Below are 14,696 nucleotides of genomic sequence, written 5' to 3' on the forward strand. Positions count from 1 at the left end.
AATATAATACAACTTTCATTGTAGTTTACAGTGTTATGCAACAGGTTTCAGAGTGGTAGCCATGTTAGTCTGTATCAGCAAAAAGAATGAGGAGTACTTGTGTGCCACTAAGTTAGAGACTAACAAATTTATTTGGGCATAATCTTTCATGGGCTAAAACCCACTTCATCGGATGCATGCAGTGAAATAGTTGTGGGTGAGGACAAAGTCACAAAGTTCAGCCACCAGGTTTGCCGTGACATTATCGGGGACAATTCTCCAACAAAAAAACTTCAAAAGCAGACTCCAACAAGAAACTGCAGAATTGGAATCAATTTGCAAACTGGACACCATTAAATTAGGCTTGAATAAAGACTGGGAGTGGATGGGTCATTACACAAAGTAAAAACTATTTCCCTATGCTAATTTTTCCCCTACTGTTACTCACACCTTCTTGTCAACTGTTTGAAATGGGCCATTCTGATTATCACTACAAAAGTTTTTTTTTCTCCTGATGATAATAGCCCACCTTAATTGATTAATCTTGTTAGAGTTGGTATGGCAACACCCATTTTTTCATGTTCTCTGTGTATATATATCTTCCTACTGTATTTTCCACTGCATGCATCCAATGAAAGCTTATGCCCAAATAAATTTGTTAGTCTCTAAGGTGCCACAAGTGCTATGCAAGTTGCAATGCAATGCAAGTTACAATTAAGTTGAAATGCAATAGAAGATCCAATGTAAATTTCCATGCAATACAAGTTGCAATATAATTTTCAGTAAAAATTACAATAGGATGAATGTTGGAATGCAAGTTGCCATGCAATTCAAATTGCAGAGTAAATGACAAGACATGATGTAATGTAATAGTGGCTACAACATAAGTTGCAATACAATTAGTCTTGCAACACAAGTATCAGTGAAAATTAGCATTACTAGTTGCAATTCTAATTGCAATGCAATGTAAATTGCAATCTAAAATATAATACAATGCAAATTATAATCAAACTGGAAAAGCAATGCAATTACACCAGTAGTGACAATGAACGGAACACATGCCTTTTCAAGCCCAAGCCAAACCCACTCTTCCATACCACTGTGGAACCTGACCTGGGCTCAAAGCATCATGAAATTGAATTTGTTTGTTTGCCTGGAGCTGTTTCTTGCAAAATTTAAAGGTACCATTGTTTTCACTCCCCCTGCATGGGGATTTGAGCCTGTAATGGTAAGCATTAGCAGGGGAAAACATATCTTACTGCTAACAGCCTACCTGAAATTTTGTTCTGTCCTTGCTGGGGCAGGAACCAGGGGAACTTGCCCTGGCAGGGTTGGGGCTGGTTCAGTGGCTGGCAGTGGTATGGATGCTGTCCTGCCCAGGACACCAGTATCCACCCAGTCTGAGTTTTTTGGCCAGATCCAGCTGAGAACACACTGTTTGCACATTCAGGGCAGTTTGCATGTCATTGTAAACACACATACATGTACTTTTGCACAGGCATCTGTATGTCCTTTTCAAATGGGTTTCACTTTGCACATATCAGTTTACACGTATTTCAATTTGTGCAGGTTTCAAAAGCGTAAGTGTGTCATTTTGTATATTTCATTTCACATGTGTATTATTTTGCACACTGTGAAGGACATATGACAAAAGCTGCTAATTGGGTAATGAGAGACCATGGATCAAGTGTGCTTTTATAGGCCATGGAAAGCGGGCACTGGTGAAGCATAGACAGGATAGAGACTAAGAGAGTTGGCAAAACAGTGAGAGCAGAGGAATAAGAGTATAGCTTTTTCCTGTCAGCTGGTCTATCAACGGGCTGTACTAATTGCTGACATATGAAAAACAGGAAACAGAATCCCTAAGAGAACTTCAAACAACACCAAGGTCGAGCTAGGTTGAATGGTAATAACAGTGAAACCGGGGCAGTGCAGGCTAGTGGCCCAAGCACAAAAACGGTGTCGGGTGGGGGTGTTGCACAGCCTGTGCTGTCACAGCTTTAGTTAGATCAAAGCTTGCTCAGGTGGGTACATCTACAAATATTGTAGTCACATTCTGATTGCAATGTGGATTGACTCTATGAGTCCCAGTGACAGGCCTCTATCAGCCGCTGGGGGCGATGCTGCCCTGGTCTAAGGACACTGCAGGTTTTGGCCAATTTAGTCCCACCTGGGTGAATTTGCTCCTTCATGGTTTTCTGCTGTTGTCACCCCAGCTCAGAACCTTACCGAGCCCCCCGCCCCCTGCCATGCAGAGCAGCCCACATCCACCACAACCCTGTGGCACCCCCAGGGCCGGTGCAAGGAAGTTTCACGCCATAGGCGAAACTTCCACCTTGCGCCCTGCCCCAGCCCTGCGGCAGCTCCCTGCCCCTCCCTCCGCCCTGAGGCACGCCCCCCGCAGCAGCTCCCCCACCCCAGGGAGCCGTGCGGCAGCTCCCCACCCCAGCTCACCTCTGCTCCGCCTCCTCCTCGAGCATGCCACCCCTGCTCTAATTCTCCTCCCCTCCCAGGCTTGCGGTGCCAAACAGCTGATTGGTGCTGCAACCTGGGAGGCGGGAGAAGTGGAGCGGCAACCGCGCACTCGGGAAGGGGGCATAGGAACGCTGTAAAAAAAAATTGAGGGCACCGCTTTTTGGTGCCCCCAAATCTTGGCGCCCTAGGCAACCGCCTAGTTTGCCTAAATGGTAGCACCAGCCCTGGGCACCCCATCCAGCGCCTGGCAGCTGGCATTTGCGGCTGCTGTGCAGGAGCTGCTCCCAAAGGACAGGTGGACAATTGGCTGGCTTTACTTGGGCATTGGACTCATACTGTCCCATGGAACTGTTCTGAAACCAACCCTGCTGTGTGTGTTCAGGGAGCAGCATGTGCCAGCAGGGCATAATGGCCTCTGTGCAGCTCCTCAGAGAGAGACACCTCATGCACTGCGGCCCTGGCATGCCCAGGGATGGAAGATGCCTTGTGCATTTAATAGAAGCCTGCCTCTCTCGGAGGAGATCTGTCAGTGATCGTAGTAAAGTCACACAAAAAATTCTTCTGCTTTTATGAAATCTACACAAACCAGCTGAACCAATGAAGAGCAGGAGCTAGTCTGCATTGCTGGGGCAAAATGTTCAGACTGCCTCTCTCATGCAGCAAACAGAGAAGCCAACTCAAGCAGCCACAGTGAGCCAATCCAGAAGGAGAATGTTGGGAAAATAATGGTACTTGAAATGCTGTTCCAGGGAAGCCTGAAGGAAATTCATTCCCAGCCCAAGTGAAATTTCTGTCACTCGCAGCCCAGGAACAGTCCTACCCTTAAAAAAAGACTTTCATAGAATCATAGAATATCAGAGTTGGAAGGGACCTCAGGAGGTCATCTAGTCCAACCCCTTGCTCAAAGCAGGACCAATTCCCAACTAAATCATCCCAGCCAGGGCTTTGTCAAGCCTGACCTTAAAAACCTCTAAGGAAGGAGATTCCACCACCTCCCTAGATAACCCATTCTAGTGCTTCACCACCCTCATAGTGAAAAAGTTTTTCCTAATATCCAGCCTAAACCTCCCCTACTGCAACTTGAGAACATTACTCCTTGTTCTGTCATCTGCCACCACTGAGAACAGTCTAAATCCATCCTCTTTGGAACCCCCTTTCAGGTAGTTGAAAGCAGCTATCAAAGCCCCCCTCATTCTTCTCTTCTGCAGACTAAACAATCCCAGTTCCCTCAGCCTCTCCTCATAAGTCATGTGCTCCAGACCCCTAATCATTTTTGTTGCCCTCCGCTGGACTCTTTCCAATTTTTCCACATCCTTCTGGTAGTGTGGGGCCCAAAACTGGACACAGTACTCCAGATGAGGCCTCACCAATGCTGAATAGCGGGGAATGATCACATCCCTTGATCTGCTGGCAATGCCCCTAGTTATACCGCCCAAAATGATGTTAGCTTTCTTGGCAACAAGGGCACACTGTTGACTCATATCTATCTGCTCGTCCACTGTAACCCCTAGGTCCTTTTCTGCAGAACTGCTGCCTAGCCACTCAGTCCTTATTCTGTAGCAGTGCATGGGATTCTTCCGTCCTGAGTGCAAGATTCTGCATTGTCCTTGTTGAACCTCATCAGGTTGCTTTTGGCCCAATCCTCTAATTTGTCTAGGTCCCTCTGTATCCTATCCCTACCCTCCAGCGTATCTACCACTCCTCCCAGTTGAGTGTCATCTGCAAACTTGCTGAGAGTGCAGTCCACGCCATCCTCCAGATCATTAATGAAGATATTGAACAAAACCGGCTCCAGGACCGACCCTTGGGGCACTCCACTTGAAACCGGCTGCCAATTAGACACGGAGCCATTGATCACTACCTGTTGAGCCCAACGATCTAGCCAGCTTTCTATCCATCTTATAGTACATGCATCCAGCCCATACTTCTTTAACTTGCCGGCAAGAATACTGTGGGAGACCGTATCAAAAGCTTTGCTAAAGTCAAGGAATAACACATCCACTGCTTTCCCCTCATCCACAGACCCAGTTATCTCCTCATAGAAGGCAATTAGGTTAGTCAGGCATGACTTGCCCTTGGTGAATCCATCCTGACTGTTCCTGATCACTTTTCTCTCCTCTAAGTGCTTCAGAATTGATTCCTTGAGGACCTGCTCCATGATTTTTCTGGGGACCGAGGTGAGGCTGCCCGGCCTGTAGTTCCCCGGATCCTCCTTCTTCCCTTTTTTAAAGATGGGCACTACATTAGCCTTTTTCCAGTCATCCGGGACCTTCCCCAATCGCCATGAGTTTTCAAAAATAATGGCCAATGGCTCTGCAATCACATCCTCCAACTCCTTTAGCACCCTCAGATGCAGTGCATCCGGCCCCATGGATTTGTGCTCATCCAGCTTTTCTAAATAGTCCTGAACCACTTCTTTCTCCACAGAGGGTTGGTCACCTCCTCCCCATGCTGTGCTGCCCAGTGCAGTAGTCTTGTTCGTGAAGACAGAGGCAAAATAAGCATGAGTACATTACCTTTTTCCACATCCTCTGTCACTAGGTTGCCTCCCCCATTCAGTAAGGGGCCCACACTTTCCTTGACTTTCTTCTTGTTGCTAACATACCTGAAAAAACCCTTCTTGTTACTCTTAACAACTCTTGCTAGCTGCAATTCCAAGTGTGATTTGGCCTTCCTGATTTCACTCCTGCATGCCTGAGCAATATTTTTATACTCCTCCCTGGTCATTTGGCCAATCTTCCAATTCTTGTAAGCTTCTTTTTGGTGTTTAAGATCAGCAAGGATTTCACTGTTAAGCCAAGCTGGTCGCCTCCCATATTTACTATTCTTTCTACACATCGGGATGGTTTGTTCCTGCAACCTCAATAAGGATTCTTTAAAATACAGACAGCTCTCCTGGACTCCTTTCCCCCTCATGTTATTCTCCCAAGGTATCCTGCCCATCAGTTCCCTGAGGGAATCAAAGTCTGCTTTTCTGAAGTCCAGAGTCCATATTCTGCTAAAATAAATAAATGAAGATATCCCATCTCCTAGAACTGGAAGGGACCTTGAAAGGTCATTGAGTCCAGCCCCCTGCCTTCACTAGCAGGACCAAGTACTGATTTTGCCCCAGATCTTCAAGTGGCCCCCTCAAGGATTGAACTCACAACCCTGGGTTTAGCAGGCCAATGCTTAAACCACTGAGCTATCCCTCCCCACTTTCTTCTTTCTTCCTTGTGTCAGGATCCTGAACTCGACCATCTCATGGTCACTGCCTCCCAGGTTCCCATCCACTTTTTCTTCCCCTACTAATTCTTCCCAGTATGTAAGCAGCAGGTCAAAAAGAGCTCTGCCCCTAGTTGGTTCCTCCAGGTGGAGCCCATCTCTGCCTAGCACTCCTCCTTCTTGGAGCACCTTCCCAAGGTCAAAGAACCCAAAGCCTTCTCTCCAACACCACCTGCGTAGCCATTCGTTGACTTCCACAATTCGACAGTCTCTATCCGGGCCTTTTCCTTGCACAGGGAGGATGGACGAGAACACCACTTGCACCTCAAACTCCTTTATCCTTCTTTCCAGTGCCACATAGTCTGCAGTGATCTGCTCAAGGTCATTCTAGGCTGAAAGAATTGGGTTTGTTTAGTTTGGAAAAGAGAAGACTGAGAGGGGACATGATAGCAGTTTTCAGGTATCTAAAAGGGTGTCATAAGGAGGAGGGAGAAAACTTGTTCACCTTAGCCTCTAAGGATAGAACAAGAAGCAATGGGCTTAAACTGCAGCAAGGGATGTTTAGGTTGGACATTAGGAAAAAGTTCCTAACTGTCAGGGTGGTTAAACACTGGAATAAATTGCCTAGGGAGGTTGTGGAATCTCCATCTCTGGAGATATTTAAGAGTAGGTTAGATAAATGTCTATCAGGGATGATCTAGACAGTATTTGGTCCTGCCATGAGGGCAGGGGACTGGACTTGATGACCTCTCGAGGTCCCTTCCAGTCCTAGAATCTATGAATCTATGAAACTCCTTTATCCTTCTTCCCAGAGCCATGTAGTCTGCAGTGATCTGCTCAAGGTCATTCTTGGCAGTATCATTGGTGCCCACGTGGAGAAGCAGGAAGGGGTAGCGATCCGACAGCTTGATGAGTCTCAGCAGTCTCTCCGTACATCGTGAATCCTAGCTCCTGGTAAGCAGCAGACTTCTCGGTTTTCCCGGTCGGGCCAGCAGACAGATGACTCAGTCCCCCTGAGGAGGGAGTCCCCGACCACCACCACCTGCCTCCTTCTCTTGGGTCCAGTGGTCGTGGAACCCCCATCCCTAGGACAGTGCATCTCATGCCTTCCAATCGGTGGAGTCTCCTTTTGCTCCCTTCTCTCAGATGTATCATCTAGTCCACTCTCCGCATTAATACCTGTGGAGAGAACATGAAAACGGTTGCTCACCTGTATCTCCATTGCTGGTACATGGCCGCTCCTCTTTCTTCTTCTGGAGGTCACATGCTGCCAAATTTCTTCACCGTCCTTCTGTCCCAGCTGTGCAGCCTGCTCTGATTCTTTATAACATTGTGCCCGTAGAAGCATATCCTGACGTCTGTCCAGGAAATCTTCATTTTCTCTTATGCAACGCAGGGTCGATACTTGTTTCTCCAAACCTCGAACCTTCTCTTCCAATAGGGAGACCAGCTTGCACTTTGTACAGACAAAGTCGCTTCTGTTCTGTGGAAGAAAGACAAACATGGCACAACACATGCAGGTTACAACAGCTGAATGCTCACCTTCCATATTACCTTCCTTCTAAGAGCTTTCTCAGCTGTTGCAGTAACTACTCAGAGAAGCCCGCAAGATGAAAGCCTCAATGGGCTCTCCCCAGGCGAACTCCCAGGCAAACTCCCTCTGTTAACCTCCACTGTTCAACTTTAAAAGAAGAGGAGAGCTGGACAGCTCCCTACAAAAGGGCAGTATAAGGTGAAGCAGTTTGTCTCCTCACACTGCCAGTGGGATTTGCAAGGTATGTGTAAGGGGACTGTTGTCCCCTTACTAAAATGCAGTGGGGATGTTTTGGTTGGCTAGCTCCCAGTACTAAGGGGAAGGGCGATGGGAAATCAGGACCCTGAGACTGATAGTCCCCAGGAACAATGGGGAGAGGCCAATGCGCCAGGTCAGCCTGATTGACAGGGCGGGCAGGCTAATCAGGGAGTCAGGAGGCCGGGGGGTCCCATCCTCCATGTGAGCTGGAATTGCCTGGGTCCAACAGAGTGGGGCTGAGCTAGGGAGAAAGCAGGGGCCCAAGCTGAGCTGGGGAACAGAGCTGTTGTCATAACTATAAAGGGAAGGGTAACAGCCCTCCTGTGTACAATACTATCAAATCCCTCCTGGCTAGAGACACCAAAATCCTTTTACCTGTAAAGAGTTAAGAAGCTCAGGTAACCTAGCTGACACCTGACCCAAAAGAACAATAAGGGGACAAGTTTCAGGGGGTAGCCGTGTTAGTCTGTATCTACAAGAACAACAAGGAGTCTGGTGGCACCTTAAAGACTAACAGATTTATTTGGGCATAAGCTTTTGTGGGTAAAAACCTCACTTCTTCAGATGCATAGAGTGAAAGTAGACTAACAGATTTATTTGGGCATAAGCTTTCGTGGGTAAAAACCTCACTTCTTCAGATGCATAGAGTGAAAGTTACAGATGCAACTTTCACTCTATGTCAGGCTAGAGATTGGCATTGTTCCCTGTGGGTGTGGAAGCCCCGGGGTCCAGTGTGAGTGGACTCCCTGAGGGAGCTCATGGAGAGAGACAGGCATGCTGGAGGCTCAGAGGTATGGTCCCAGGAGATGGCAGAGCCAAAGGACCTAACCCCAGAGAGCGAGTGCAGTCCTCATGGAGGACCCGTCACACTGAATGGGGTTATTCCTAGGAGACATACGGAGCTTAGAGAGCACTGGGTCTGTGAGTCCGTGACAAGGGTGTGACATCCTATATTTTGGGGGAGCACTCTGTAGCCCCCCATATTCTTCATCAGTATATAATCATGATCTTACATAGAGGAAAGGTTATGATCTACTGAAAATCATTTCTCTATCCATATATGTATATAATTAATGCATCTGAAGTTATGAGAATTGTGTTGTATGGTTGTCACTAAAACATGCTGTAAGTTGGGGAATCAGCCAGATATTAGCTCCCCAGAGGCAACAACAAGGAAAGTAACTAACACCCGGGCGGGGTGTGAAACAACCCATCAACAACCATTGTCCAGCAAGGGAGCTACAATGCAATGACTCACCTGCATGAGGCCACACCAGGGGAATTGCTCAACCTTGCCTGGGGACTCAGCAATGCCCACCTAGACATGCCTGGACTTGTGTTTTCCAAGCATATGGACTGAGGGTATAAAACTGAATATCGGAGGCCCATGCTTGGCCTTTCTCCTTCACCTACCTATGCTGCAAGCAACAAGAACACTCTGAAGACTCCAACTGAGGGGACTGGTGCAGATTTCAAGGGTGAAATCTGTATACTATTAACTGCAATATCCAGTGGGGTGAGAAAAATTGGTTAATCTAAATGTTGCCCAGTCTAATAGGATTGAGAGTTTAGACTGTGTGCTTATATTTTATTTCTTTTGGTAACTAACTCTGACTTTTTGCCGAACACTTAATATCACTTAAAATCTATATATTGTAGTCAATAAATTTGTTTTACTGTTTATCTTTATTAGTGAGTTTGTATGAAGTGTGTGGCAAATCTGCTCAGGTTTTGCAAAGGCTGGTTTAGGTCCACTTTCCATTGATGAAGTGGTGAACCAATTAATAAATTCGCTCTGCTCGTCTTGAGCAGTGCAAGACAGTGTATTCCTGAGGTGCATGGCTGGAGCGGGGGAGATTGTGCTGGTGCCTCTCCCTGTGTGATGATTCATGGGTGGCTCTGGGAGCATTCATTCATCTAGCTGGGTGTGGGGCTCCACCTGCTGTTGTGCTGAGTGATCACAGTGCCTGAAGGGGTTTGCTGCTTCACTAGCAAGGCATTATGAGAGACAGCCCGGGCTGGGAGAGAGTTCAGGGAGGCACAGCAGTCCCACAGTCCCAGCCTGCACCCCGGGGATCCCGTCACAAAGGGATAATTAAGTTATCAGTATCTAAAACCAGGTATTGGCCTGGGGCTGCCTTGCCATATGCTGTACAACCTTCTGTACCTCAGACTGTATCTTATCCCAGATTGATGTAATACTGGTAAAGGAAGTGATAGCAACTTGTTATGGGATGATTAGTGTTTGTTTACAAATTTAGGCTTATTTGTTAGCATTATGTTAATTCAGTAGATAGTATTTCTAAATAGCTTGACAATGCCCAGTCACATGGATATGCCACTGCCCTTTCATAAGAAATGAAGCCCTATTGGAATGCTCAGAACTGCCCATTCTGTTGGATCCTGTACCCACGGGCACCACAGAAAATCCCTGCTTGATTGGTAAAAAGGAAGAAAAACCTACATGTTTCCCCCCCCCCACTGCCCCCAATTCCAGAACTGGTGAAAACAGCAAAGGCGGGCTTGATAATGATTGTTTTGGAAATTTACAAGTGACTTTGGCCAGAAAATAAACTTCAGTCTCTTCCCAGCGGTCTTGTTGTCACCTGTTTGTTAGAGGTGTGACCAGAGCTAGGTGAAAGCATCCTCTCAGTGGGCAAAACCATTGAAGCTGCTCAGAGAAATCTCTCATTCTCTCCTTGGCAAAACGAGCAGTCAGATGGCCCAAATGTAGTATTTTGTCAGTAGAAATGTTGGGACGACATCCAAGTGATGAGGGAGGGTGTTGAGACGAGGGACTGGAATGGGAATCTGAGAGCACAGTGGGCAACTGGTGCCAGCACCCTGCCCCTTTAAGGTTTGGATCTGTGCTGGCACTGCTGGGTCAGAGGGACAGAGCTCTGGGGAAAGGGGTGTGGCTGGGAGAGTGTACTGTTCCTGGGAGGTGCCACAGCACGGGGCATTGGGCAGGCTGGGCTTGTTTTTTATTACTATGGGAAAAGTTTAATAAAATGTTCCCGTTTTAAAGAGAGCCCTGGGCCAGGAGTGCAAGAGGAGCCATGCCCTGGGAAGAACCCCCTCTGCACAATGGTGCACACAGCTGGACACTAAGAGCAGTTGTGTATGGCCAGATGTGTGCACTGAACATGCTCTCGGCACATTGTCTCTGGATGGCTGTTGCTGACACCAGGCTGGGCTGACCCCATCACTTCAAGAACTGGCTAGCAGGGGCATCATTTAGGAGGGGCCAGGCGGGGCCTCTAGCCCCCTCCCCCGAGTTTCATACCTGTGGGCTGTGAGCAGATCTCGCCCTAGCCCCAGATGGAGCTCTTAACTGAAACACATCTTGAATGTGATATGTGATGAGTTCTGTGCTGCTCCCAGCTTCTGCCCTTGGGGCAGGGAATTTGTTTCTACAGAAGCAGGGTGATGAAGATAACAAAAGGCTTGTCATTAAATTAAATTAAGGATTGTTAGATGATACTGAAAGCATTGCCAGGCACTCCAGTTAAAAGATAGTAAACAAATGGTAGGAATAAATGTAGTATCCCCCAGGGGTCTGTACTGGGACCAGTGCTGTTCAACATATTCATAAATGATCTGGAAATGGAGGTAAACAGTGAAGTGGTAAAATTTGCAGGCGATACAAAACTACTCAAGATAGTTAAGTCCAAAGCTGACTTCAAAGAGTTACAAAGGGATCTCACAAAACTGGGTGACTGGGCTACACAATAGCAGATGAAATTCAATGTTGATAAATGCAAAGTAATGCACATTGTAAAATATAATCTCAATTATAAATACAGAATGATGGGGTCTAAATTAGCTGTTATCCATCAAGAAAGAGATCGTGGAATCATTGTGGATAGTTCTCTGAAAACATCCGCTCAGTGTGCAGTGGCAATCAAAAAAGCTAACAGAATATTGGGAATTATTAAGAAAGGGATAGATAATAAGACAGAAAATATCATATTGCCTTGATATAAATCCACGGTATGCCCACATCTTGAATACTGTGTACATTTGGTCATGCCATCTCAAAAAAGACATATTAGATTTGGAAAGGGCAACAGAAATGATTAGGGGTATGGGACACCTTCCTTATGAGGAGAGACTAAAAAGATTGGGACTTTCAGCTTGGAAAAGAGATGACTAAGGGGGTTGAAAATCATGAAAATGGAATAAGGAAATGTTATTTATTCCTTCAGATAACATAAGAACTAGGGGCCACCCAATGAAATTAATAGGCAGCAGATTTAAAACAAACAAAAGAAAATAGGAGTACTTGTGGCACCTTAGAGACTAACAAATTTATTAGAGCATAAGCTTTCGTGGACTACAGCCCACTTCTTCGGATGCATACAGAGTGGAATAAATATTGAGGATATATATATACACACATACAGAGAGCATAAACAGGTGGGAGTTGTCTTACCAACTCTGAGAGGCCAATTCAGTAAGAGAAAAAAAACTTTTGAAGTGATAATCAAGCTAGCCCAGTACAGACAGTTTGATAAAAAGTGTGAGAATACTTACAAGGGGAGATAGATTCAATGTTTGTAATGGCTCAGCCATTTCCAGTCCTTATTCAATCCTGAGTTGATTGTGTCTAGTTTGCATATCAATTCCAGCTCAGCAGTCTCTCGTTGGAGTCTGTTTTTGAAGGTTTTCTGTTGTAATATAGCTACCCGCAGGTCTGTCATTGAATGACCAGACAGGTTAAAGTGTTCTCCCACTGGTTTTTGAGTATTATGATTCCTGATGTCATATTTGTGTCCATTAATTCTTTTGCGGAGAGACTGTCCAGTTTGGCCAATGTACATGGCAGAGGGGCACTGCTGGCACATGATGGCATATATCACATTGGTAGATGTGCAGGTGAACGAGCCCCTGATGGTATGGCTGATGTGATTAGGTCCTATGATGATGTCACTTGAATAGATATGTGGACAGAGTTGGCATCGGGCTTTGTTACAAGAATAGGTTCCTGGGTTAGTGGTTTTGTTCAGTGATGTGTGGTTGCTGGTGAGTATTTGCTTTAGGTTGGGGGGTTGTCTGTAAGCGAGGACAGGTCTGTCTCCCAAGATCTGTGAGAGTAAAGGATCATCTTTCAGGATAGGTTGTAGATCTCTGATGATGCGCTGGAGAGGTTTTAGTTGGGGGCTGAAGGTGACAGCTAGTGTTCTGTTCTTTTCTTTGTTGGGCCTGTCTTGTAGGAGGTGACTTCTGGGTACTCGTCTGGCTCTGTCAATCTGTTTTTTCACTTCAGCAGGTGGGTATTTTAGTTTTAAGAATGCTTGATAGAGATCTTGTAGGTGCTTGTCTCTATCTGAGGGATTGGAGCAAATGCGGTTATATCTTAGAGCTTGGCTGTAGACAATGGATCGTGTGGTGTGTCCTGGATGGAAGCTGGAGGCATGTAGGTAAGTGTAGCGGTCAGTAGGTTTCCGATATAGGGTGGTATTTATGTGACCATCGCTTATTAGCACAGTAGTGTCCAGGAAATGGACCGCTTGTGTGGAGTGATCTAGGCTGAGGTTGATGGTGGGATGGAAATTATTGAAATCATGGTGAAATTCCTCAAGGGCTTCTTTTCCATGGGTCCAGATGATGAAGATGTCATCAATGTAGCGCAAGTAGAGTAGGGGCATTAGGGGACGAGAGCTAAGGAAGCATTGTTCTAAGTCAGCCATAAAAATGTTGGCATATTGTGGGGCCATGCGGGTACCCATAGCAGTGCCGCTGACTTGAAGGTATATATTGTCCCCAAATGTGAAATAGTTGTGGGTGAGAACAAAATCACAAAGTTCAGCCACCAGGTTAGCTGTGACATTATCGGGGATACTGTTCCTGATAGCTTGTAGTCCATCTTTTTGTGGAATATTGGTGTAGAGGGCTTCTACGTCCATAGTGGCCAGGATGGTGTTTTCTGGAAGATCACCGATGGATTGTAGTTTCCTCAGGAAGTCAGTGGTGTCTTGAAGATAGCTGGGAGTGCTGGTAGCGTAGGGTCTGAGGAGAGAGTCCACATAACCAGACAAGCCTGATGTTAGGGTGCCAATGCCTGAGATGATGGGGAGTCCAGGATTTCCAGGTTTATGGATCTTGGGTAGCAAATAGAATACCCCTGGTCGGGGTTCTAGGCATGTGTCTGTACAGATTTGTTCCTGTGCTTTGTCAGGGAGTTTTTTTAGCAGATGGTGTAGTTTCTTTAGGTAATCCTCAGTGGGATCAGAGGATAATGGCCTGTAGAATGTGGTGTTAGAGAGCTGTCTAGCAGCCTCTTGGTCATATTCCAATTTATTCATGATGACGACAGCACCTCCTTTGTTAGCCTTTTTGATTATGATGTCAGGGTTGTTTCTGAGGCTGTAGATGGCGTTGTGTTCAGCAATGCTGAGGTTATGTGGCAAGTGATGTTGCTTTTCCACAATTTCAGCCTTTGCACGTTGACGGAAGCAATCTATGTAGAAATCCAGTCTGTTGTTTCGACCGTCCGGAGGAGTCCACGCAGAATCCTTTTTTTTTGTAGTGCTGGTAGGGGGGATTCTGTGGGTTAGTATGCTGTTCAGAGGTATGTTGGAAATATTCTTTGAGTCGGAGACGTCGAAAGTAGGATTCTAGGTCACTGCAGAACTGTATCATATTCATGGGTCTGGAGGGACAAAAGGAGAGGCCCCGAGATAGGACAGACTCTTCTGCTGGGCTAAGAGTATAGCTGGAAAGATTAACAATATTGCTGGGTGGGTTAAGGGAACTACTGTTGTGGCTGCTTGTGGCATGTAGCAGTTTAGATAGTTTAGTGTCCTTTTTCCTTCGTAGAGAGGCAAAGTTTGTCTTGTAAATGGCTTGTCTAGTTTTTGTAAAGTCTATTCATGAGGAAGTCTGTGTGGAAGGTTGGTTTCTTATGAGAGTATCCAGTTCTGAGAGCTCATTCTTAATCTTTCCCTGTTTGCTGTATAGGATGCTGATCAGGTGGTTTCGCAGTTCCTTTGAGAGTGTGTAACACAGTCTCTCAGCATAGTCTGTGTGATATGTAGATTGTAATGGATTTTTTACCTTTAGTCCTTTTGGTATGATGTCCATCTGCTTGCATTTGGAAAGGAAGATGATGTCTGTCTGTATATGTACGAGTTTTTTCATGAGGTTGATGGATTTCCACTCCATAAGGCTAAATGCAGTGCCTTGCATAATGACAGGTTTCAGAGTAGCAGCCGTGTTAGTCTGTATCCGTAAAAAGAACAGG

Source organism: Trachemys scripta, chromosome 8, assembly GCF_013100865.1.
Source record: "Trachemys scripta elegans isolate TJP31775 chromosome 8, CAS_Tse_1.0, whole genome shotgun sequence".
NCBI lineage: Eukaryota > Metazoa > Chordata > Testudines > Emydidae > Trachemys > Trachemys scripta.